Source organism: Thamnophis sirtalis, unplaced genomic scaffold, assembly GCF_051295495.1.
Source record: "Thamnophis sirtalis isolate CommonGarterSnake01/CBP01778 unplaced genomic scaffold, rThaSir2_p1.2 scaffold_4, whole genome shotgun sequence".
NCBI classification, from domain to species: domain Eukaryota; kingdom Metazoa; phylum Chordata; class Lepidosauria; order Squamata; family Natricidae; genus Thamnophis; species Thamnophis sirtalis.
The window spans coordinates 133,823,778-133,846,886 of record NW_028261384.1 but is presented as its reverse complement, the minus strand read 5'-3'; positions in this window follow the sequence as shown (position 1 = coordinate 133,846,886).

Genomic DNA, 23,109 nt, shown 5'->3' with positions numbered 1-23,109 from the left:
GGGCTGGTTTACATTGCAATATTATCTACTTATAAACAGTTTAGGGGAGAGTTTAAATATAAAGGAAAGAAAACATGAAAAAAGAAAAAAAATTCAATAGTTTTGTTGGAGACCAAATATTTTTCCTGATCATTTTTTTTTTAAGAAAATGAAAGAAAAAATGCTGACTAAAGCATAAGGCACCATTTCTAAGCCACGTGTAAATTGGACACAAATGTTCAAGTCACCAAGTGTTAATGAAAAATATTACAGGTAAATAGAAATAGCTGGACACTGTGGGATCCTATTATGCTGGTTTAATCTGAGCAGTTTTATGCAGTTCACATACTGATTCTTGTTGCTTTGTTTTCTTTTAGTTGCTATTTTGTGTGATATTTATATTATTAGCAGATAGATAGATAGATAGATAGATAGATAGATAGATAGATAGATAGATAGATAGATAGATAGATAGAGAGAGAGAGACATACAGAGAGACAGATGATGGAAGGATGGACAGATGGAAGAAGGCAGATATAGATCAAGTGAGGAATGATTGTCTATTGCTTGTTAATTTACAAATATCTTTGGATAAAATAGATTTCTCTACTCACAAAATATATTTATTAACATACCCTACACACAGAGCCAAAAATAAATTGGGAGGGGTGGGGCTGTCATATCAAGTGATGAAAAAAACATGTTGAATTATTTCAAAAAAAAGGGGGCAGGGTTACCTTGGATTAAATAAAAATCTAGTTTGCAGTGTGGAAGTTGTGGAACTGATCATAGGGTCAAAATGGATGGAACTTTAAAACAATAAAAAGAAGGCAGCAACACAATTCAAACATAAGATAAATAAAACACAAATACAGATTTGTGTGAATCATTTCAGAGGCAGAGAAAGTTTTTGACGGGCTTCAGATTCACTTCCTCTCACTGTGTGTCTTGCACAGTAATAGACAGCTGTGTCCTGATCTTTCAGATTGTTCATTTGCAGATACAGCTGGCTTTTGGCATTGTCCCTGGAGATGATGACATGTCCCTTATAACTTTTCAGTTTTAAGAAAAGGGAAAGGAAACTTTAAGTAGAGTTGGTTTGAATCTCAAAAGTGATTCAAGGGAACAAATGATGAACAAGTACTAAGAATGTTTGATAGAGGCATGTTAAAAAAAACATGAAAAAGCAGCACATCGCAGTTCAAGAAAGATTTTATGCATTTTCACTTTTAATATAACAGTTTGAAGAATCCCAAAAAGAATTGAATGCTCACCAAGACCATATTTTGTTTTAGATGCTATTCTGTGTGGTGTTTTTTTTTATCAGTTGTCACTTCTCCAGAGTTGATGTGCCAAGATGGACACCCACAAAAAATGATTAATAATCATAATAATGACAAAAGTATTAATAAAAATTGCAGTTTGAAAAAGTCATCAAAATGTTTTGAATATAACACAGTAATAAACCACTATGTGAAAGGAAGGATGGAAGGAAAGGAGGGAGGGATGAATGAAGGAAGGAAGGGAGGAACGTTTAAAGTTCAGAATGAGACTGAAAAGAAATAGAAATTAAGAAATCGGGTATTTTTGCAGTAGCAAATATGTGTACATTTATAATATTAATTCAAATTACAAAAAAACCCATGTTTTTCTCTCATACATTTGTTTTCTAATGGTGAGAATGACAAATCATGACTGCATGTATTTCTGTTTCATGCAAAGTTGTGAAACCACCAAAAAGTTTCATGGTCTTCCACCCTACTGTCTTATGGGATAACCAAGACAAAAGAATCTTAAAAATCTCACTATATGGTGGTGAATCCTAATTAGCCAATCCAGGATCTGGGGCTGAACCAAGTTTAACAGCTGCTCTGAAGGTTTTTGTTTAGCTTCCTCTCACGGTGCCTCTAGTGCAGTAATAGACAGCTGTGTCTTCAGCTTTCAAATTGTCCATTTGCAGATAGAGCTGGCTTTTGGCATTGTCTCTGGAGGAGGTGAAGCGGCCCTTCACTTTGTCTGAGTAGGAGATGCTAGATGAACTTGGATGTATTGCTGAAACCCATTCCAGTCCTTTCCCTGGAGCCTGTCTCACCCAATGCATGTAGTAGCTAGTGAAGGTCGATCCAGAGGCTTGGCAGGAGAGATGGAGGGACTCTCCAGGTCTTCTCACATCCCCTCCAGACTCCACCAACTGGGCTTGTGACTGGACACCTAGAAAGAAGGTGTCGCCCCGTGCCAACTCAATGAAGCGGTGGACGTGATGAACCAGGGTCTGGAAGCTGTTAAAGACTGGATGAGAGCAAACAAACTGGTGCTCAACCCAGACAAGACCGAGTGGCTGTTGTGTTTTCCTCCCAATAATTTGACCACCGTACCATCAATCAGGCTGGGGGGACAAAACTTATACCCCTCAGATAGGGTCCGCAACTTGGGAGTCCTCCTGGATCCACAGCTGAGTTTTGATCACCATCTATCGGCTGTGACCAGGGGGGCATTTGCCCAGGTTCGCCTGGTGCGCCAGTTGCGGCCCTACCTGAATCGGGAGGCTCTCACGACAGTCACTCGAGCCCTTGTGATCTCTAAGCTGGAATACTGCAATGTGCTCTACATGGGGCTGCCCTTGAAGAGCACCCGGAGACTTCAGCTAGTACAGAACGCGGCCGCGCGAGTGATAGTGGGCGCACCTCGGTTCGCCCACATAACACCTATCCTCCGCGAGCTGCGCTGGCTGCCTGTAGATCTCCGGGTGCAATTCAAGGTCTTACTTACCACCCATAAAGCGCTCCATGGTAGTGGATCTGACTATCTGAGAGACCGCCTCCTGCCAATAACCTCCCTACGTCCCATCAGATCGCATAGAGCGGGCCTCCTCCGTATTCCATCCGCCAGTCAGTGCCGACTGGCGACCACCCGGAGGAGAGCCTTCTCTGTTGCTGCTCCGACGCTATGGAACAATCTCCCCGTGGAGATCCGTACCCTGACCACAGTCCAGGCCTTCCGCACAGCCCTCAAGATCTGGCTAGCCCGTCAGGCCTGGGGATAAATTTTCTTGCCCCTCCCGAATGCTGAGTGAATGTTGTGTTTTAGTACTTTTTGTTATCTCACACTTTTTTTTCTGTATTTTGTCTTTCACTCCCCTTCCCTTACTATTGTAAGCCGCCCTGAGTCCCCTTAGGGAAAAGTGCGGCCTATAAATGTTAAATAAAAAAAAATAAAAAAAAGGGAGTTTCAGTGACATCTCTGAATACAAGAACAGCAAACTGAAGGAAATGCTGTAGAGAGAAGTATTACCTCGAAGGACTGCCAGTAAGAAGACTAACTTTGGCCACAGAGACATTTTGGCTCTGTACAATGAATGGTGGGGAGTTGACCAGAACAAATTTGGGAAAAGGCACAAACTTTGTTTTGGTGGGTGTAGCCTGAACAGGAAAACTGACTGGCTCTTTTAAGGGGGAAATTGGGACTTGATTTACATATTGCTTGTGATAAAAGAACTTAGGCTCTGTTTTGGGCCCAGGACTCTTCAACATCTTCATCAATGATTTGGAAGGGGGAATAAATGGGGAACTCATCAAATGTGCAGATGACACCCAGATGGCAGGGATAGCCAACGCTCCAGAAGACAGGCTAAAGATACAGAAGGATCTCGACAAACCTGAACATTGGGCACTATCTAATATAATGAAATTCAATGGTGAAAAGAGTAAGGTTCTACATTTAGGCAACAAAAACGAAATGCACAGGTACAATATAGGTGGTACCTTGCTCAACAGTAGTAACTGTGAAAGAGATTTGGAGCCCTAGTGGATAACCATTTAAATATGAGCCAGCCAGGTGCAGCAGCTGCCAAAAAAACCAATACAGTTCTATGCTGCATAAACAGAGGGATAGAATCAAGATCATGTGAAGTGTTAATACCACTTTATAATGCCTTGGTAAGGCCACACTTGGAATACTGCATTCAGTTTTGGTCGCCACAATGTAGAAAAGATGTGGAGATTCTAGAAAGAATGCAGAGAAGAGGAACAAAGTTGATTAGGGGACTGGAGACTAAAACATATGAAGAACGTTTGCAGGAACTAGGTATGTCTAGTTTAATTAAAAGAAGGATTGAGGGAGACATGATAGCAGTGTTCCAATATCTCAGGGGCTGCCACAAAGAAGTGGGAGTCAAGCTATTTTCCAAGGCACCTGAGGGTAGAACAAGAAGCAATGGGTGGAAACTAATCAAGGAGAGAAGCAACTTAGAATTAAGCAGAAATTTCCTGAGAGTTAGAACAATTAATCAGTGGAACAGCTTGCCTCCAGAAGTTGTGAATGCCCCAACACTGGAAGCCTTTAAAAAGATGTTGGATAACCATTTGTCTGAAAGGGTATAGGGTTTCCTGCCTAGGCAGGGGGTTTGACTAGAAGACCTCCAAGGTCCCTTCCAACTCTGCTATTGTATTGTATTGTAACTCACTAGTGTATTTGCCTTACAGTTTTCTTATATACTCCCTACAGTGTTGATTTAACTTTAAACCTTGTCACTTTTAAGAAAAGTGAAGGCAACCTTTAAATTAGAGTTAGCAAAACAGGGCTTTACAGCACTCCCTAAGCAGTTCTTAGAGTCAGCACTTTGCCCCCGACAATCTGGGAAGTAATTTTATCGACCTCAGAAGGAATGGAAGGCTGAGGCAACCTTGAGCCAGTCAGGATCTCGGGAATCAAATTCCTGGCAGTATGAGCACATTTTGTCTGCAATAATTCATTTCAACCCCTGCAACACCACAGCTCTTCAATCTCACATTCTAAGTGCGATGGAGATTATAAATTTCCTATATCTATTTAAGTGGGATGATAATAGGTGGGATGATAACAGTGTTCTATGTTCCTCAGCATATGATCATGCTGACCACTTGACTGCAAAACCTCTTTAGATAATGTGGCTCTTTTGTCTAAGAAATGGACTTGAGCATTTCCTCTAGAGTTGGACATAACTGGACATTGCATTGGTTACTTTATCTTTATATTACATATAAGAAGTGGCTCTTTTTAAAAAAAATGTGATGTATGTATGTATGTATGTATGAATGTATGCATGCATGTATGCATGTATTGGTGGGTGGATTAATGATAGAGGTGATGGATAGATGGAAGGATGGATGGAAGGAAGGAAGGAAGGAAGGAAAGAAAGGCAGACAGACAGAAAGACAGAAAGAAAGAAAGAAAGAAAGAAAGAAAGAAAGAAAGAAAAAAGAAAGAAAGAAAGAAAGAAAAAAGAAAGGAAGAAAGAAAGAAAGAAAGAAAGAAAGAAAGAAAGAAAGAAAGAAAAGAAAAGAAAGAAAGAAAGAAAGAAAGAAAGAGGTCAAGGGAGAAGTCATTGTCTATTGCTCCTTAATTTACAATTATCTTTGGATAAAAGAGATTTCTCTACTCACATAATAATGTTTAACATAATCTACACAGAGAGAGAGAGAAAGAGAGAGAGAGGGAGAGAGAGAGAGAGAGAGAGAGAGAAACACAAATACATTAAGGGGCTGTTATAGTTGAAAAAAGAAATATTTTTTTTAATTATTGGAAAAGTGGGAAGGGTTAGTTTTGATTAAATAAAAATCTAGTTTTGCAGTGTGGAAGTTGTGCGACTGATCAAAGGATCAAAAGGGATGGAATTTCAAAACAATAAAAGGAGGTGTATTTTGCACAGTAATAGACAGCTGTGTCCTCTTCTTTCAGGTTGTTCATTTGCAGATACAGCTGGCTTTTGCCATTGTCCCTGGAGATGGTGAAGCATCCCTTCACTTTGTCTGAATAGTGAATTGCACTTGACGATGGATTTATATCTCCAACCCATTCCAGTCATTTCCCTGGAGCCTGTCTCACCCAGTACATGCAGTAGCTGCTGAAAGTGAATCCAGAGGCTTGGCAGGAGAGACGGAGGGACAGGTCTTCTCACTTCCCCTCCAGACTCCACCAACTGGACTTGGGACTTGGCACCTAAAAAGAAAGGTGGGTCCTTATTTGGGTCCTTATTTTATCGACCTCGGAAGGATGGAAGCCTGAGTCAACCTTCAGCCAGTCATGATCTCAGGAATCGAACTCCTGACAGTGTGAGCAGAGTTAGCCTGCAATACTACATTCCAACCTCTGCAACACCACAGCTGTTCAATTCAACAGTCGTAACCTCCATTGAGATTATAGATGTCTTTGCAAAAATTTTGAGATTATGGGCAGGTTCCGTGAGAGAAGAGTGGCATGTTTTAACTATCAGCACACAGAAAGGATGAGATTTGAGTAAATGTTAAACTTGCTTTGCAATGTGGACCTTCTGGGGCTGATTTTACTTGGTCACATCTTCAAAATTACAAGAAGATACTGTCAATTTTTCCCATTTTAATTTTCCTGTTAAGCAAGGGGATTGAGAGATTCCAGTTGTTCTCACTTCCAATTGTTAGTGGGAAGTAGTCGAAGTCAAAACACCTATTCTGCATGGTGTGAAGCTGCAAAAGGCCCTAGAAGACAGTCCAAAATATTCAGTCTCAGAGAATTACTGGAAGGGGAACTTTACAATGACCAATGTTTCCCTCCCTTGGCTCAGCCAGTGCTTAAATTTCTAGAGTTGCTCTGATGAGAAGGTTTTTGTTTGGCATCAGAGTCACTTCCTCTCACTGTGTATGTTGTACAGTAATAAACTGCAGAATCCTCTAGTTTGAGGTTGTTCATTTGCAGATACAGCTGGCTGCGAGAATCATCCCTGGAAATGGTAAAACGTCCCTTGACTTTGTCTGCGTAGGTAATCGGAGATGAGGATGTTCCTATCCTTGCAACCCATTCGAGTCCTTTTCCTGGAGCCTGTCTCACCCAGTACATGTAGTTGCTGCTGAAGGTGAATCCTGAGGCTTGGCAGGAGAGACGGAGGGACTCTCCAGGTCTTCTCACATCCCCTCCAGACTCCACCAACTGGACTTGAGACTTGGCACCTAAAAAGAAAGATGTATCAATAATCTCTCCTGTATGCAAGAATCAAAATGGAAAGGAACAGAATTGGGAGGAAACAATTACCATGGAGGACTGCCAAAAGGGATAGCAAGTTCAGCCACAGAAGCATTTTTGCTCTGTGCAATGAAGGGTGGGGACTTGATCAGAAAGGATTCAGGAAAGTGCACAAACTTTGTTTTTGTGGGTGTAGCCTGAACAGGAAAACCGATTGGCTCCTTTAAGGGTGAAATTGTGACTTGATTTGCATATTGATTGAGATAAAAGAGTTCACCAGAGCATTCGCTTTACAGTTTTCGTGCATGCTCCCTACAGTATTGATTTAACTTTATAACTTTTCAGTTTTAAGGAAAGTGAAAGTCACCTTTAAGTTAGAGTTGGTTTAAACCACAAAAGTGATTCAAGGAAACAAATAAGGAAAAAGCACTAGGAACATTTGAGACAGGCATGTTAAACAACATGAAAACAGTAGCACATCTAAGTTCAGGAAAGTGTTTATATGTTTTCCCTTTTAATATGAACTTTTGAAGAATCCCGAAAAGAATTGAATGCAAACCAAGATCATTTTTTGTTTTAGATGCTATTTTGTGTGGTGTTTTTTTTTTAATCGGTTGTTACTTCTCCAGAGCTGATTTGCCAAGATGGACAGCCTTAAAAATGATTAATAATAATAATGCCTAAAATAATAATAATAACAATTGTAACTGTAAACTGTCATCAAAATTGTTTAGAATGTAATGTAATAATAAACAGCTTTGTGAAAAGAAGGAAGGGAGGGAGGGAGGGAGGAAACTTTAAAATTCATAATGAAAATGAAAAAAAAATGATGTCGGTATTTCTTTTGCAGCTCATATTTATTATTATCCATTTTTTAAATCATCAAATCATGACTGTGTGTTTTTCTGTTTCATGCAAAGTTTATAAGTAATTTTCCAACCAAAAATTTTGCTTTAGTCTTCTCTCCACATTCCATTCTCTTCACCTTCCATCCCTCCATTGTGGGTGGTGTTGAGTTTTATTTCCATTTAAGGATATAATATCCTCCCTCTCTACTTTGAATTGCAGGTTTATCTACAAATCTTCTGGATTAGTGTACATATCTAATGTCCTTTTGTAAAGTCTCCTTGCAGGTTCACCAAGCCTGGTAAAACATCCCTCTATGATGTTTTCATTTGATTTGAATTACCGGGACAGTTTATCTGGTGACAAAACCAAGAATGATACACATCATTTTTTTAAATAAAACTTTTCTGCTTCAAAGGGAGGGTTGTGGCCTTCTGAGATGTGGATTTTTTTGGTTATATTTTCAGGGAACAATTATAGAAATAACAACTGTCACTCTTCCAAAATTAGATAATATCTATTTAGAATGGATTTATTCCCTTCCCCACCTTCCCCCATAAGCAATGGAGTTTCATGTGCCAACATTGCCCCCTGGTGTTCAAAGTGAGGAGGGGGACACATTTTCCTAATTCTCTGAGGAGATTCTTTAGGTCCAGATGTTTCCTCAATATGAGAATGGCAGTTTGGATATTTAGAAACATCATCCTGAAGTTTCATTTTCAGATTTTTGCCATGATAGTAAACACGAAAATGTCATTCTGTCTTTTTTCCCCCTGAGAAGTCAGATCACTTTGCAAACAAGGGAGGTAAAACTTGGATTTGGAAGACATTTTCCTCAATCTTCATTGTCTTCCTGTATAATTTATTCCATAATAACCAAGACCAGAAACCCAGAAATGTAACTCTATGGTGATGAAGAAACTTAACACCCACCCTTCTCCTAGAAGAATGAAATATTTTAGGAAACATTAAAAAGGCAGAATATTATATTTCCCTGGATGAGAAAAGGAGTCACATGGTTTAAAGTCAAAGCAGCTCCTTCAGATCCAGGGTGATGGGATTTAGACATGACCCTCAGGACATGATAGGATTAGCCCTCTACCCCTCTCACCACATGGCACCCGGGGAGATTACATCACCCAGCAAGATTCAACCAAGACTGGGACACAGGCAGCCTACAAAGTTAGCTAAGATCCTCACCACCTGGGAGTCTAAAGGCCAATGGGAGACATTTCTTGTACAGGAACAGAAAACGCTAAGATAAGTCCCAAGAGAGGGTATAAATATATCCCTCTCTCCACTCCATGTGCTCTTCTGCAAAGGACCTCAAACCATTTGGTCCTGTCCATCATTAAGCCATCTTTCGAAAGAGCTTCCATGTTTCCAGTGTCTTTCCTCTCACTTGGAACTGAACCCAGATGGAGATTTCTTCCACCAGTGGTGAATCCTAATTAGCCAGTCCAGGATCTGGGGCTGAATGAAATTGAAGAGCTGCTCTGAAGGTTTTGGTTTCGCTTCCTATCACTGTGCCCCCCGTACAGTAATAGAGAGCCCTGTCTTCTGGTTTGAGGTTGTTCATTGGCAGATAAACCTGGCTTTTGGCATTGTACGTGGAGGTGGTGAAGCGTCCCTTGACTTTGTCTGAGTAAAGACAGATAGATGAATTTGGATGTACCTCTCAAACCCATTCTAGTCCTTTCCCTGGGGCCTGTCTCATCCAGTGCCATTGATAGGTAGTGAAAGTCAATCCAGAGGCTTGGCAAGACAGACGGAAGGACGCCCCGGGTCTTCTCACATCCCCTCCAGACTCCACCAACTGGACTTGAGACTTTGCATCTAAAAAGAAAGATTTATCAATGATCTGTGACTGGACACCTAGAAAGAAGGGAGTTTCAGTGGCATCTCTGTATACAAGAACAGCAAACTGAAGGTGATGCTACAGGGAGAAGCATTACCTTGAAGGGCTGCTAGTCAGAAGACCAACTTTGGCCACAGAGTCATTCTTGCTCCCTCTAATGAATGGAGGGGAATCAACAGCAAAGGATTCAGGAAAATGCACAAACCTTGTGTTACAGGAAACAAACTGCCTGCTTTAAAGGGGAAATATTGTCCTGATTTACATGTCGGTTCAGGTAAAAGAGCTCCTCAAAGCATCACCTATAAATTACCTTGCATGCACATTACAAACAATATTTTTGCTTGACACATTACAGAAACACAAACAGAGAAAGAGAGGGGGGAGAGGGGAAGGTGCACAGTCAAGAGAGGAATGCTTCATCATTATGTACCAAAATTGCTTTTCAAATGGCAACTTGATTTTTGGCTTGAGAACTTTTCAATTCCAAGAATGATGAGAAGTGAAATGATTTCTAGGAAAATAACCCAAGAAAGTCCAATTGTGTTTGGAAAAGAATCTGTGGGACAACCATGTCCTTGATGATTGGGAATCTCTATAGATCATTTATTATTATGGTTCTTTATACAGTGTGCCAGGTGTTTGCAGTGGATTTAGCATTTTTATCCCTCTATCGGATGAGAAGTGAAATCTCTTCAAATAAAAATTAAAAAAGGTCTAGTTGCATCTTGAAAAAGCATCTTTAGGATGGCTTTTGGTTCCACCACAAAAGCGCGTAGGACAAAATTGCGCTCGACAAAAGCACGCTGTGACGTCATCACAGCGCGACCAAAAAGTTCGAAAAATGTAAAAATAAAGCGAAAACCTTACCCTAAGCCCCCCAAACCTAACCCTAAACCTAACCCTAAACCTAACTCTTAACCTAACCCTAAACCTAACCCTAAACCTAACCGTTAAAGTAACGAAAAACCTAACGCTAACCCTTAACCTAACCCCAACGCTAACGCTAATGCTCTAAAGCTAACCCTCACCCTTAACCTAACCCTAACCCTAAACCTAACCCTTACCTTTATGTGAATCGGCTTGCTTTAATTTAATTTTTATTAATTTTTATTTGAATTTTTCGATCTTTTTCGTCGGGCTGTGATGACGTCAAAGGCGCGATTTTGTCCTACACGCTTTTGACGGGTCACGATAATCACGCTGACCACTTGACCTTTCTTTGGACAATGCTGGCTCTTTTGGCAAAGAAATGAACTTGAGCACCCCTTCTAGAGTGGGACACAACCTTTTACTTTGTCTTTACATTAAAAACAAGAGGAGGTAGCTCTTTTTTAAAAAAATGTGATGGATGGATGGATGGATGGATAGATGGATGGATGTGTGGATTAATGATAAAGATGATAGCTAGCTAGCTAGCTAGCTAGCTAGCTAGCTAGCTAGATAGATAGATAGATAGATAGATAGATAGACAGAAAGACAAACAGACAGACAGATAGATAGATGGATTGATTGATGGATGGATGGATATGGATGGATGGATGAAAGAAAAGAAAGAAAGAAAGAAAGAAAGAAAGAAAGAAAGAAAGAAAGAAAGAAGTCAAGTGAGACGTCATTGTCTATTGTTCCTTAATTTACAAAATATCTTTGGATGAAAGAGATTTCTCTACTCACATAATAATTTTTAACATACCCTACAGACAAACACATACAGAAACACAGATAGATTAGGGAGCTGTCATATTAGTGTTAAGAGAATCATTTTTAATTATATAATTAATTAATTAATTAATTAATTAATTAATTAATTAAGTGGGCAGGGTTAACTTGGATTAAATAAAAATCTAGCTTTGCAGTGTGGAAGTTGTGGAACTTATAAAAGAGCCAAAGGGGATGGAATTTCAAAACAATAAAAGAAGGCAGCCACACAATTCAAATAGAACATAACTAAAACACAAATAGAGACTTGTGTGAACCATTTCGGAAAGCTGCTCAGAGGCAGAGAAACTTTTTGACAGGCTTCAGATTCACTTCCTCTCACTGTGCCTCTCGCACAGTAATAGACAGCTGTGTCTTCTGGTTTCATGTTGTTCATTTGCAGATACAGCTGGCTTTTGGCATCGTCCCTGGAGATGGTGAAGCGGCCCTTGACTTTGTCTATATACCGAATTGTACTTGATGCTGGATTTATCTCTCCAATCCATTCCAGTCCTTTCCCTGGAGCCTGTCTCACCCATTGCATCCAAGAGCTGCTGAAGGTGAATCCTGAGGCTTGGCAGGAGAGACGGAGGGACTCCCCAGGTCTTCTCACATCCCCTCCAGACTCTACCAATTGGACCTGAGACTTGGCACCTAAAAATAAAGATTTACCAATAATCTCTCCTGTATACAAAAATGAAAATGGAAAGAAGTAGAATGGGGAGGAAACAATTACCATGGAGGACATCCAGTAAGGACAGCAAGTTCAGCCACAGAAGCATTTTTGCTCTGTGCAATGAATGGTGGGGAGATGATCAGAAAGGATTCAGGAAAGTGTAGAAACTTTGATTTGGTGGGTGTAGCCTGAACAGGAAAACCAATTGGCTCTTTTAAGGGGGAAATTGTGATTTGATTTACATAATGTTTGTGATAAAAGAACTCACCAATCCATTTGCTTTCCAGTTTTCTTGCATGCTCCCTACAGTGGAGATTTAACTTTATAAGTTTTCAGTTTTAAGAAAAGTGAAAGCAACCTTTAAGTTAGTGTTGGTTTGAATCACAAAAGTGATTCCAGGGGACAAATGATGAACAAGCACTGAGAACAGTTTAGAGAGGCTTGTTAAAAAACATGAAAACAGTAGCACATCTAAGTTCAGGAACATTTTATACATATTTCTGCTTTAATATGGACTTTTGAAGAATTCCCAAAAGAACTGAATGCAGACAAAGATCATTTTTTGTTCTAGATATTTTGTGTAGTGTTTTTTTATCAGTTACTTCTCCATCCATAATTTTCCTTGCACCTACACTATATTGCCAACAGTATTCGCTCACCTGCTTTTACTCGCATATGAACTTATTGTAAGTGACATTCCATTCCGAATCCATAAGGTTCAATATGACGTCGGTCCACCCTTTGCAGCTATAACAGCTTCAAGTCTTCTGGGAAGGCTGTCCACAAGGTTCAGGAGTCTGTTTATGGGAATTTTTGACCATTGTTCCAGAAGCACATTTGTGAGATTGCACACTGATGTTGGATGAGTTTACGGGGCCTACCACTTCGTGGCTGAGTTGCTGTCGTTCCCAAACACTTCCATGTTCTTATAATACAGCTGATAGTTGATTGTGGAATATTTAGGAGGGAGGAAATTTCACGACTGGATTTGTTGCACAGGTGACATCCTATCACAGTTCCATGCTGGAATTTACTGAGCTCCTGAGAGCATCCCATTCTTTCACCAATGTGTGTCAAAATAGTCTGCATGCCTAGGTACTTGATTTTACACACCTGTGGCCATGGGAGTGATTGGAACACCAGATTCTGATTATTTGGATGTGTGAGTGAATACTTTTGGCAATAGAGTGTATATTACAAACATGATTTTCATGGCAATTTACAGAAATACATGCGCACAAACACTAGTGAATGCAAGTCAAGAGTGGAATGCCTTATCAGGAGCCGAAGAGCCGAGGTGGCGAAGTGGTTAGGGTGCAGTACTGCAGGCCACTTCAGCTGACTGTGATCTGCAGTTCAGCGGTTCAAATCTCACCGGCTCAAGGTCGACTCAGCCTTCCATCCTTCCGAGGTGGGTGAAATGAGGACTCAGACTGTGGGGGCAAGTTGCTGACTCAATTTGCTAAAAAAATCTGTAAACCGCTTAGAGAGGGCTGAAAGCCCTATGAAGCGGTATATAAGTCTAATTAATAAATAAAATAAATAAATCATTACGTCCCAAAACTGCTTTTCAAAAGACAACTCAACTTGATTTCTCCCTTGAGAACTTTTCACTTCCAAGAAGCTTCCAAGTAGGATGAGAAGTGAAACATTTTTAAGGAAAATAACCCAAGAAGGTTCAATTGCGTTTGGAAAAGAATCTTTGGGACAGCCATGACCTTGATGATTGAGAATCTCTATAGATAATTTATTATTATGGTTCTTTATACATTGTGCCAGGTGTTTGCAGTGGATTTAATATTTTTATACCTTCTATCGGATGAGAAGTGAAATGTCTTCAAATAGAAATTAAAAAAAAAAAGTCCAGGTGCATCTTGAAAAAGCAACTTTAGGAAGGCTTTTTGTTTAAGGACACTGAATTTGTCTGCTGGCAATGGGACAGGCTATGTTTGAGACCTGAGTCTCTCAAAATGGAGCGAGCTCTTGTTCTTGCCTCAGTTCTTGACCACCTAACAGTTCAAAAGCATGAAATTTAAGTAGATAAATAGGTACCACTTTGGTTGGATGATAGCAGTGTTCCATGTGCCTTAGCATATAATCACTCTGATCACTTGACCTTGAAATTTCTTTGGACAATGCTGGCTCTTTTGGCAAAGATATGAACTTGAGCACCACTTCTAGAGTGGGACGCAACCTTTTACTTTGTCTTTACATTAAAAACAAGAGGAGGTAGCTCGTTTAAAAAAAATGTGATGATGGATGGATGGGTGGATGGATGGATGGATGGATTAATGATAGAGATGATAGATAGATAGATAGATAGATAGATAGATAGATAGATAGATAGATAGATAGATAGATAGAATGGAAAGAAAGAAAGAAAGGACAAAGGAAAGAAAGAAAGAAAGAAAAGACAGACATACAGACAGAAAGAAAGAAAGAAAGAGGTAAAGGGATAAGCCATTGTCTATTGCTCCTTAATTTACAAAATATCTTTGGATAAAAGAGATTTCTCTACTCACATAATAATTTTTTAACATACTCCACAGACAAACACATACAGAAACACAGATAGATAAGGTGGCTGTCATATTAGTGTTAAGAGAAACTTTTTTTAATTATTGGGAAAGTGGGCATGGTTACCTTGGATTAAATAAAAATCTAGCTTTGCAGTGTGGAAGTTGTGGAACTGATCAAAGAGCCAAAGGGATGGAATTTCAAAACAATATAAGAAGGCAGCTACAAAATTCAAATAGAAAATAAATAAAACACAAATACAGACTTGTTTTAATCATTTTAGAGAGCTGCTCAAAGGCAGAGAAAGTTTTTGACGGGCTTCAGATTCACTTCCTCTCACTGTGTGTTTAGCACAGTAATAGACAGCTGTGTCCTCATCTTTCAGATTGTTCAATTGCAGATACAGCTGGCTTTTGGCATTGTCCCTGGAGATGGTGAAGCGGCCCTTGACTTTGTCTGAATAGTTAATTGTACTTGATGCTGAATTTATCTCTCCAATCCATTCCAGTCCTTTCCCTGGAGCCTGTCTCACCCATTGCATCCAATAGCTGCTGAAGGTGAATCCAGAGGCTTCGCAGGAGAGACGGAGGGACTCCCCAGGTCTTCTCACATCCCCTCCAGACTCCACTAATTGGACTTGAGACTTTGCATCTAAAAAGAAAGTTTTATCAATAATCTCTACTATATAAAATAATTAAAATGGAAAGAAGGAGAATGGGGGGGAAACAATTACCATGGAGGACTGCCAGTAAGGACAGCAAGTTCAGCCAAACAACCATTTTTGCTCTGTGCAATGAAGGGTGGGGAATTGATCAGAAAGGATTCAGGAAAGTGCAGAAACTTTGTTTTAGTGGGTGTAGCCTGAACAGGAAAACCGACTGGCTCTTTTAAGGGGAAAATTGTGACTTAATTTGCATAATGTTTGAGATAAAAGACCTCACCAGTGCATTCACCTTACAGTGTTCTTGCATACTCACTTCAGTGTTCATTTATAACTTTTCAGTTTTAAGAAAAGTGAAAGGAACCTTTAAGTAGAGTTGGTTTGAATCTCAAAAGTGATTTAAGGGAACAAATGATGAACAAGTACTAAGAATATTTGAGAGAGGCATGTTAAAAAAACATGAAAAAAGCAGCACATCTCAGTTCAAGAAAGATTTTATGCATTTTCACTTTTAATATAACCGTTTGAAGAATCCCAAAAAGAATTGAATTTGAAGATCAAATTTTGTTTTAGATGCTATTTTGTGTGGTGTTTTTTTTAATCAGTTGTCACTTCTCCAGAGCTGATTTGCCAAGATGGACAGCAACAAAAAATGATTAATAATAATAATGACAAAAGTAATAACAATAAAAATTGAAGTTTGAAAAAGTCATCAAAATGTTTGGAATATAACACAATAATAAACCACTATGTGAAGGGAAGGATGGAAGGAAAGGAGGGAGGAATGAACGAAGGAAGGGAGGGAGGAAAGTTTAAAGTTCAGAATGAGATTGAAAAGAAATAGAAAATTAAGAAATCGGGTATTTTTGCAGTAGCAAATATGTGTACATTTATAATATTAATTCAAATTACCAAAAAAAAAAACAACCCACATGTTTTTCCCTTATACATTTTTTTTCTAATCGTGAGAATGACAAATCATGACTGCATGTATTTCTGTTTCATGCAAAGTTCATAAACAACCAGCAAGTTTCATGGTCTTCCACCATACTGTCTTATGGGATAACCAAGACAAAAGAATCTTAAAAATCTCACTATATGGTGGTGAATCTTAATGAGCCAATCCAGGATCTGGAGCTGAACCAAGTTTAACAGCTGCTCTCAAGGTTTTTGTTTAGCTTCAGATTCACTTCCTCTCACTGTGCCTATAGTGCAGTAATAGACAGCAGTGTCTTCAGCTTTCAAATTGTTCATTTGCAGATAGAGCTGGCTTTTGGCATTGTCTCTGGAGGTGGTGAAGCGGCCCTTGACTTTGTCTGAGTAGTGGATGCTAGATGAACTTGGATTTATCTCTGAAATCCATTCCAGGCCTTTCCCTGGAGCCTGTCTCACCCAATGTATGTAGTAGCTACTGAAAGTGAATCCAGAGGCTTGGCAGGAGAGACGGAGGGATTCTCCAGGTCTTCTCACATCCCCTCCAGACTCCACCAAATGGGCTTGTGACTGGACACCTAGAAAGAAGGGAATTTTAGTGACATCTCTGAATTCAAGAACAGCAAACTGAAGGAAATGCTATAGAGAGAAGTATTACCTCGAAGGACTGCCAGTAAGAAGACTAACTTTGGCCACAGAAGCATTATTACTCTTTACAATGAATGGTGGGGAGTTGATCAGAAGGGATTCGGGGAAACTGCACAAACTTTGTTTTGGTGGGTGTAGCCTGGGAAGGAAAACCGACTGGCTCTTTAAAGGGGGAAATTGGGACTTGATTTACATATTGGTTGAGATAAAAGAGGTCACCAGTGAATTCACTTTACAGTTTCCTTGCCTACTCCCTACAGTGTTGATTTAACATTAAAACTTTTCAGTTTTAAGAAAAGTGAAAGAAACCTTTAAATTAGAGTAAAAAAAAAAAAGCCAGGGCTTTACAGTACTCTCTAAACAGTTTTTAGAGTCAGCATTTTGCCCCTAACAATTTGGAGGAAGGAAACTTTAAAATTCATAATGAAAATGAAAAAAAAAGATGTCGGTATTTCTTCTGCACCAAATATAAGTACATTTATAATATTAAAGGAGCTCATGTTTTTTTTTTTTATTATCAATTTTTTTTCTAATCATCAAAACCACAAATCATGACTGTCTGTTTTTCTGTTTTATGAAAAGTTTATAAATAATTTTCTAACCAAAAATTTTAGTTTAGTCTTCTCTCCACATTCCATTCTCATCACCTTCTATCACTCCATTGTGGGTGGTGTTGAGTTTTATTTCCATTTAAGGATATAATATCCTCCCTCTCTACTTTGAATTGCAGGTTTATCTACAAATCTTCTGGATTTTTCTACATATCTAACATCCTTCTAATGTTCACCAAACCTGGTAAAACATCCCTGTCAGCCTCTGCTTTGCTGCTGCTTCGGCTGCCATTGAAACGGGGAGGGGGGATGGTATTTGGGAGGGGAATACTAATTGTGCTGGAGGAAGATCCTGGACTTTGCTGCGCATGCGGAGGAGGTTTCCCGCCAAGGCCAACGGCAGCGACATTCCATCTGGGTGATGCCTTTCGAAGTTATCTCACACCTGACACTTGGGAGAATTATGATTGGATTGTAACTGGGATGCCAAGGGGAGGGGAATGGGTTATTCTATATATCATTTGCTTTCGCGCCTAAATAATCAGTCTTCGCTTTGCTACGCTTCTAATCATTTATAATTAGTAAAAGTACACTTGATTTCTATCAATGGAGTCTCGTGGTTTTCTTTCCTAATTATTCAATGGAGGAGTGCTGACAATCCCTCTATGATATTTTCATTTGATTTGAATTACCTGGACAGTTTATCTGGTGACAAAACCAAGAATGATAGACATCATTTTTTAAAATAAAACTTTTCTCCTTCAAAGGGAGGATTGTGGCCTTCTTAGATGTGGAAATTTTTTTGTTATATTTTCAGGGAACAATTATAGAAATAACAACTGTCACTCCCCCAAAATTAGACAATATCTATTGAGAATGGATTTATTCCCTTCCCCACCCTCCGCCATAAGCCATGGAGTTTCATGTCCCAACATTGCCCCCTGGTGTCCAAAGTGAGGAGGGGTTCACATTTTCCTAATTCTCTGAGGAGATTCTTTAGGTCCAGATGTTTCCTCAATATGAGAATGTCAGTTTGGATATTTAGAAAGATCATCCTGAAGTTTCATTTTCAGATTTCTACCATGATTTTAAACATGAAAATGCCATTCGGTGTTTTCTTTTTCCCTTCAGAAGTCAGAACACTTTGCAAACAAGGGAGGTAAAACTGGGATTTTGAAGACATTTTCCTCAATCTTCATTGTCTTCCCGTATATTTTATTCCACAATAACCAAGACCAGAAATCCAGAAATGTAACTATATGGTGATGAAGAAATTAAGCACCCACATATCTCCTAGAAGAATGAAATGTTTTAGGAAACATTAAAAAGGCAGAATATTATATTTCCTTGGATGAGAAAAGGAGCCACATGGTTTAAAGTCAAAGCAGCTCCTTCAGATCCAGGGTGATGGGATTAAGACATGGCCCTCAGGACATGATAGGATTAGCCCTCTACCCATCTCAAGACATGGCACCTGGGGAGATTACATCACCCAGCAAGATTCAACCAAGCCTGGGACATAGACAGCCTGCCAAGTTAGCTAAGACTCTCGCCACCTGGGAGTCTAAAAGCTAATGGGAGACATTTCTTGTACAGAAGCAGAAAATGCTCAGATAAGTCCCAAGAGATGGTATAAATATATCCCTCTCTCCACTCCATGTGCTCTTCTGCAAAGGACCTCAAGCCGTGTGGGTCCTGTCCACCGTTAAGCCATCTTTCCAAAGAGCTTCCATGTTTCCAAAGTCTTTCCTCCCACTTGGAACTGAACCCAGATGGAGATTTGAGAACTGCGCAGAGGCAGAGAAAGTTCTTGATTCACTTCCTCTCACTGTGGCTCCTGAACAGTAATAGACAGCTGTGTCCTCTTCTTTCAGGTTATTCATTTGCATATACAGCTGGCTTTTCTCATTGTCCCTGGAGATGGTGAAGCGTCCCTTCACTTTGTCTATATAGCGAATTGTACTTGATGCTGGATTTATATCTCCAACCCATTCCAGTCCTTTCCCGGGAACCTGTCTCACCCAAGCTATCCAGTGGCTGCTGAAGGTGAATCCAGAGGCTTGGCAGAAGAGACGGAGGGACTCCCCAGGTCTTCTCACATCCCCTCCAGACTCCAAAAACTGGACTTGAGATTTGGCACCTGAAAAGAAAGGTGTATCAATAATCTCTCCTGTATACAAGAATCAAAATGGAAAGGAACAAAATAGGGAGGAAACAATTACCATGGAGGACTGCCAGTACGGACAGCAAATTCTGCCACAGATACATTTTTGCTCTCTGCAATGAATGGTGGGGAATTGATCAGAAAGGATTCAGGAAAGTGCACAAACTTTGTTTTAGTGGGTGTAGCCTGAAAAGGAAAACTGACTGGCTGTTTTAAGGGGAAAATTGGGACTTGATTTACATATTGGTTGAAATAAAGGAAGTTGCCAGTTCATTTGCCTCATAGTTTTCTTGTTTACTCCCTACAGTGTTGATTTAACTTTATAACTTTTAAGAAAAGTAAAATCTTTAAGTAGAGTTAATACGAATCACAAAAGTGATTAAAGGGAACAAATTATGAACAAGTACTAGGAACATTTGCGAGAGGCCTGTTTTAAAACATTAAAACAGCAGCACATCTAAGTTCAGGATAAGTTTTATATATTTCCCCCTTTAATATGAACTTTTGAAGAATCCCAAAAAGAACTGAAGGCAGACAAATATTTTTTTTCTACATACTATTTTGTGTAGTGTTTTTTAATCAGTTGTTACTTCTTCAGAGTTGATTAGCCAATATGGACAGCCATAAAAATGATTAATAATAATGATGATGATTAAAGTAGTAGTAATAACAATTACAATGATAAAAAGTCAGCAAAATTATGTAGAATAAAACATAATAATAAACAACTTTGTGAAAAGAAGGATGGATCGATGGATCGATGGATCGATGGATCGATGGAAGGAAGGAAGGAAGGAAGGAAGGAAGGAAGGAAGGAAGGAAGGAAGGAAGGAAACAAACTTTAAAATTCATAATAAAATGAAAAGAAACAAAAAAGGATGTTGGCGTTTCTTCTGAAGCAAATATATGTACATTTATAATATTAACTAAAAGAGCTAATGTTTTTCTATTATCCACTTTTTCTAATCATCAAAACCACAAATCATGACTCTGGGTTTTTCTGTTTCATGCAAAGTTTATAAATAAGTTTCTAACAAAAAATTTTAGTTTAGTCTCTTCAGCACATTCTATTATCTTCATCTTCTATCGCTCCATTGTGGGTGATGTTGAGTTTTTAAACTTAAGGATATAATATCTTTTCTGCAGTTATCCTATATAAAAGCAAAGTTTTATGAGTTTTATTCTAGTTGCTTGGCGATTAGTCCAAAGAGAAAACTTTCAATGCATTCAATTTTAGCTTTATCCTCAAATTCTTCTGGACTAATGCACTTATATAATGCCCATTTTAAAGCATTTTTTCAATGTTCACCAAACATGGAAAAACATCTCTTTCCTTTCCTTTTTTTTCTTCGTTTCATCAAAGATTTGAGCTAAACATACTATGCAATACAATACAATACAATACAATACAATACAATACAATACAATACAATACAATACAATACAATACAATACAATACAATACAATATAATACAATACAATAGCAGAGTTGGAAGGGACCTTGGAGGTCTTCTGGTCCAACCCCCTGCCTAAGCAGGAAACCCTTCCAACTCTGCTATTGTACCGTTTCAGACAAATGGCTATCCAACATCTTCTTAAAGACTTCCAGTGTTGGAGAATTCACAATTTCTGGAGGCAAGCTGTTCCAGTGATTAATTGTTCTAACTGTCAGGAAATTTCTCCTCAGTTCTAGCTTGCTTCTCTCCTTGATTAGTTTCCACCCATTGCTTTTTGTTCTACTCTCAGGTGCCTTGGAGAATAGTTTGACTCCCTCTTCTTTGTGGCAACCCCTGAGATATTGGAAGACTGCTATCATGTCTCCCCTAGTCCTTCTTTTCATTAAACTAGACATACCCAGTACCTGCAACTGTTCTTCATATGTTTTAGTCTCCATATCCTTTCCTTAAATAAATTATTTCCATTTCAAAATGAGGATTTAAGCCTCCTGAAAGGTGGACTTTTCTTCAGAGATTTTCGGGGAAGAAACACAGAAATAACAACTGCCATACTTCCAAAATTAGACAACATCTATTTAGAAATGATTATTCCCTCCCACATAAGAAATGGTGTTTCATGTGCCAACATTGCCCCCTGCTGTCCAAAGTGAGGAGAGGAAACATTTTTTCTAATTCTCTGAGGAGATTCTTTTTTTTTTGAGTAATATTTTTATTTTTATTTTTCATTTTCATTTTCATACACTCATATGTATACTGTGCATAGCCAACACCATACAGTATTAAACAATAATTGCATCAATTCCTCTTGTCAACAATACCCCAGAAAATGGAAACCCAATATACTTCTTCCACTCTCCATACACCTTTCTTCCACCACCCTCCAACTTTCTATCTCCCTCCATCATCCCCCTCTACCCTACTTCCCCTCCCCCTCTACCACTCCTCTCTCCAAATCCACTCCCCCCTTCCTTCTCCCCTTCCCTCCCACCCTCTATCCCATCCCTCTCTGCCCATCTTTCTTTTTTCCCACTCCTCCTCCCCTTGGTGTATTTCCACTATATGTCAATGTACTTGGGCTTATCCTATTTTTAAAGAGAGATGAAAGAAAAACAGTATACATGTGAAGTCACATTACATTGAGATCTAACACATCATGTCTAACCTAATATATATCCCTCCCTCCCCCCACCCTCCCCCCTAACCCCCTCCCTCCTTCCCCCCGACTTCCCAGAGCCCGTACACGGTATAGATTTTTAACAAACACAGTCTAAAATATATTGAGAAAAAAAAAAGAAATAAAAAAAAGTTAATAACATCTCTACATTGATCTTAGCTTCTTCTTGCTAAGCTAACTTTGAACAATTTAAATCATTCCTGATCTTAAGCATAGGCTATCTGGAATTTCTTAGTCCCGTATTTGTTTTGTATATAGTCAATCCATTTTTTCCAGTCTCGTTTATATCTCTCATTTGAGTGATCTTTAAGATATGCCGATATTTTAGCCATCTCGGCTAAAATGTCCATTCCTGAGTTGTAGGCAGGTCTTCCTTCTTCCAGTATTGCGCCACCAACAGTCTTGCTGCCGTTATTAAGTGCAGGATCAAGTTAGTCTCTACCGCTGTAAAGTCAGTACTTATACCTAGCAAAAATAACTGAGGATTAAACTTTATCCTTCTTTTAAAGATATTTTGAATAATCCACCATATTTTTTATCCAAAATGCCTTAACCTTTTGGCAAGTCCACCATATATGAAAGTATGTCGCATCGAGAGAACCACATCTCCAACATTTGGGTTGTAAATTCGGATACATAGAAGCCAGCTTTTTCGGATCTAAATGCCATCTATAGAACATCTTATAACAATTTTCTCTCATGTTTTGAGCTTGTGTAAATTTCACGTTTCTTACCCAAATTCTTTCCCATGTATCCAACATTATGGGTTCTTCAATATTTTGAGCCCATTTTACCATACAATCTTTAACTAGTTCTTTTTCCAAATCCATCTGTATTAATACATTATATATCCTCTTTATATGCATTAAACTTTGGTCTCTTACTTGTTTAAATAGTTTATCCTCCACTTGGATAAAACCAATTTTTTGATCTGTTTTCCACCTGGTCTGTAATTGCCCATATTGGAACTATGTTTG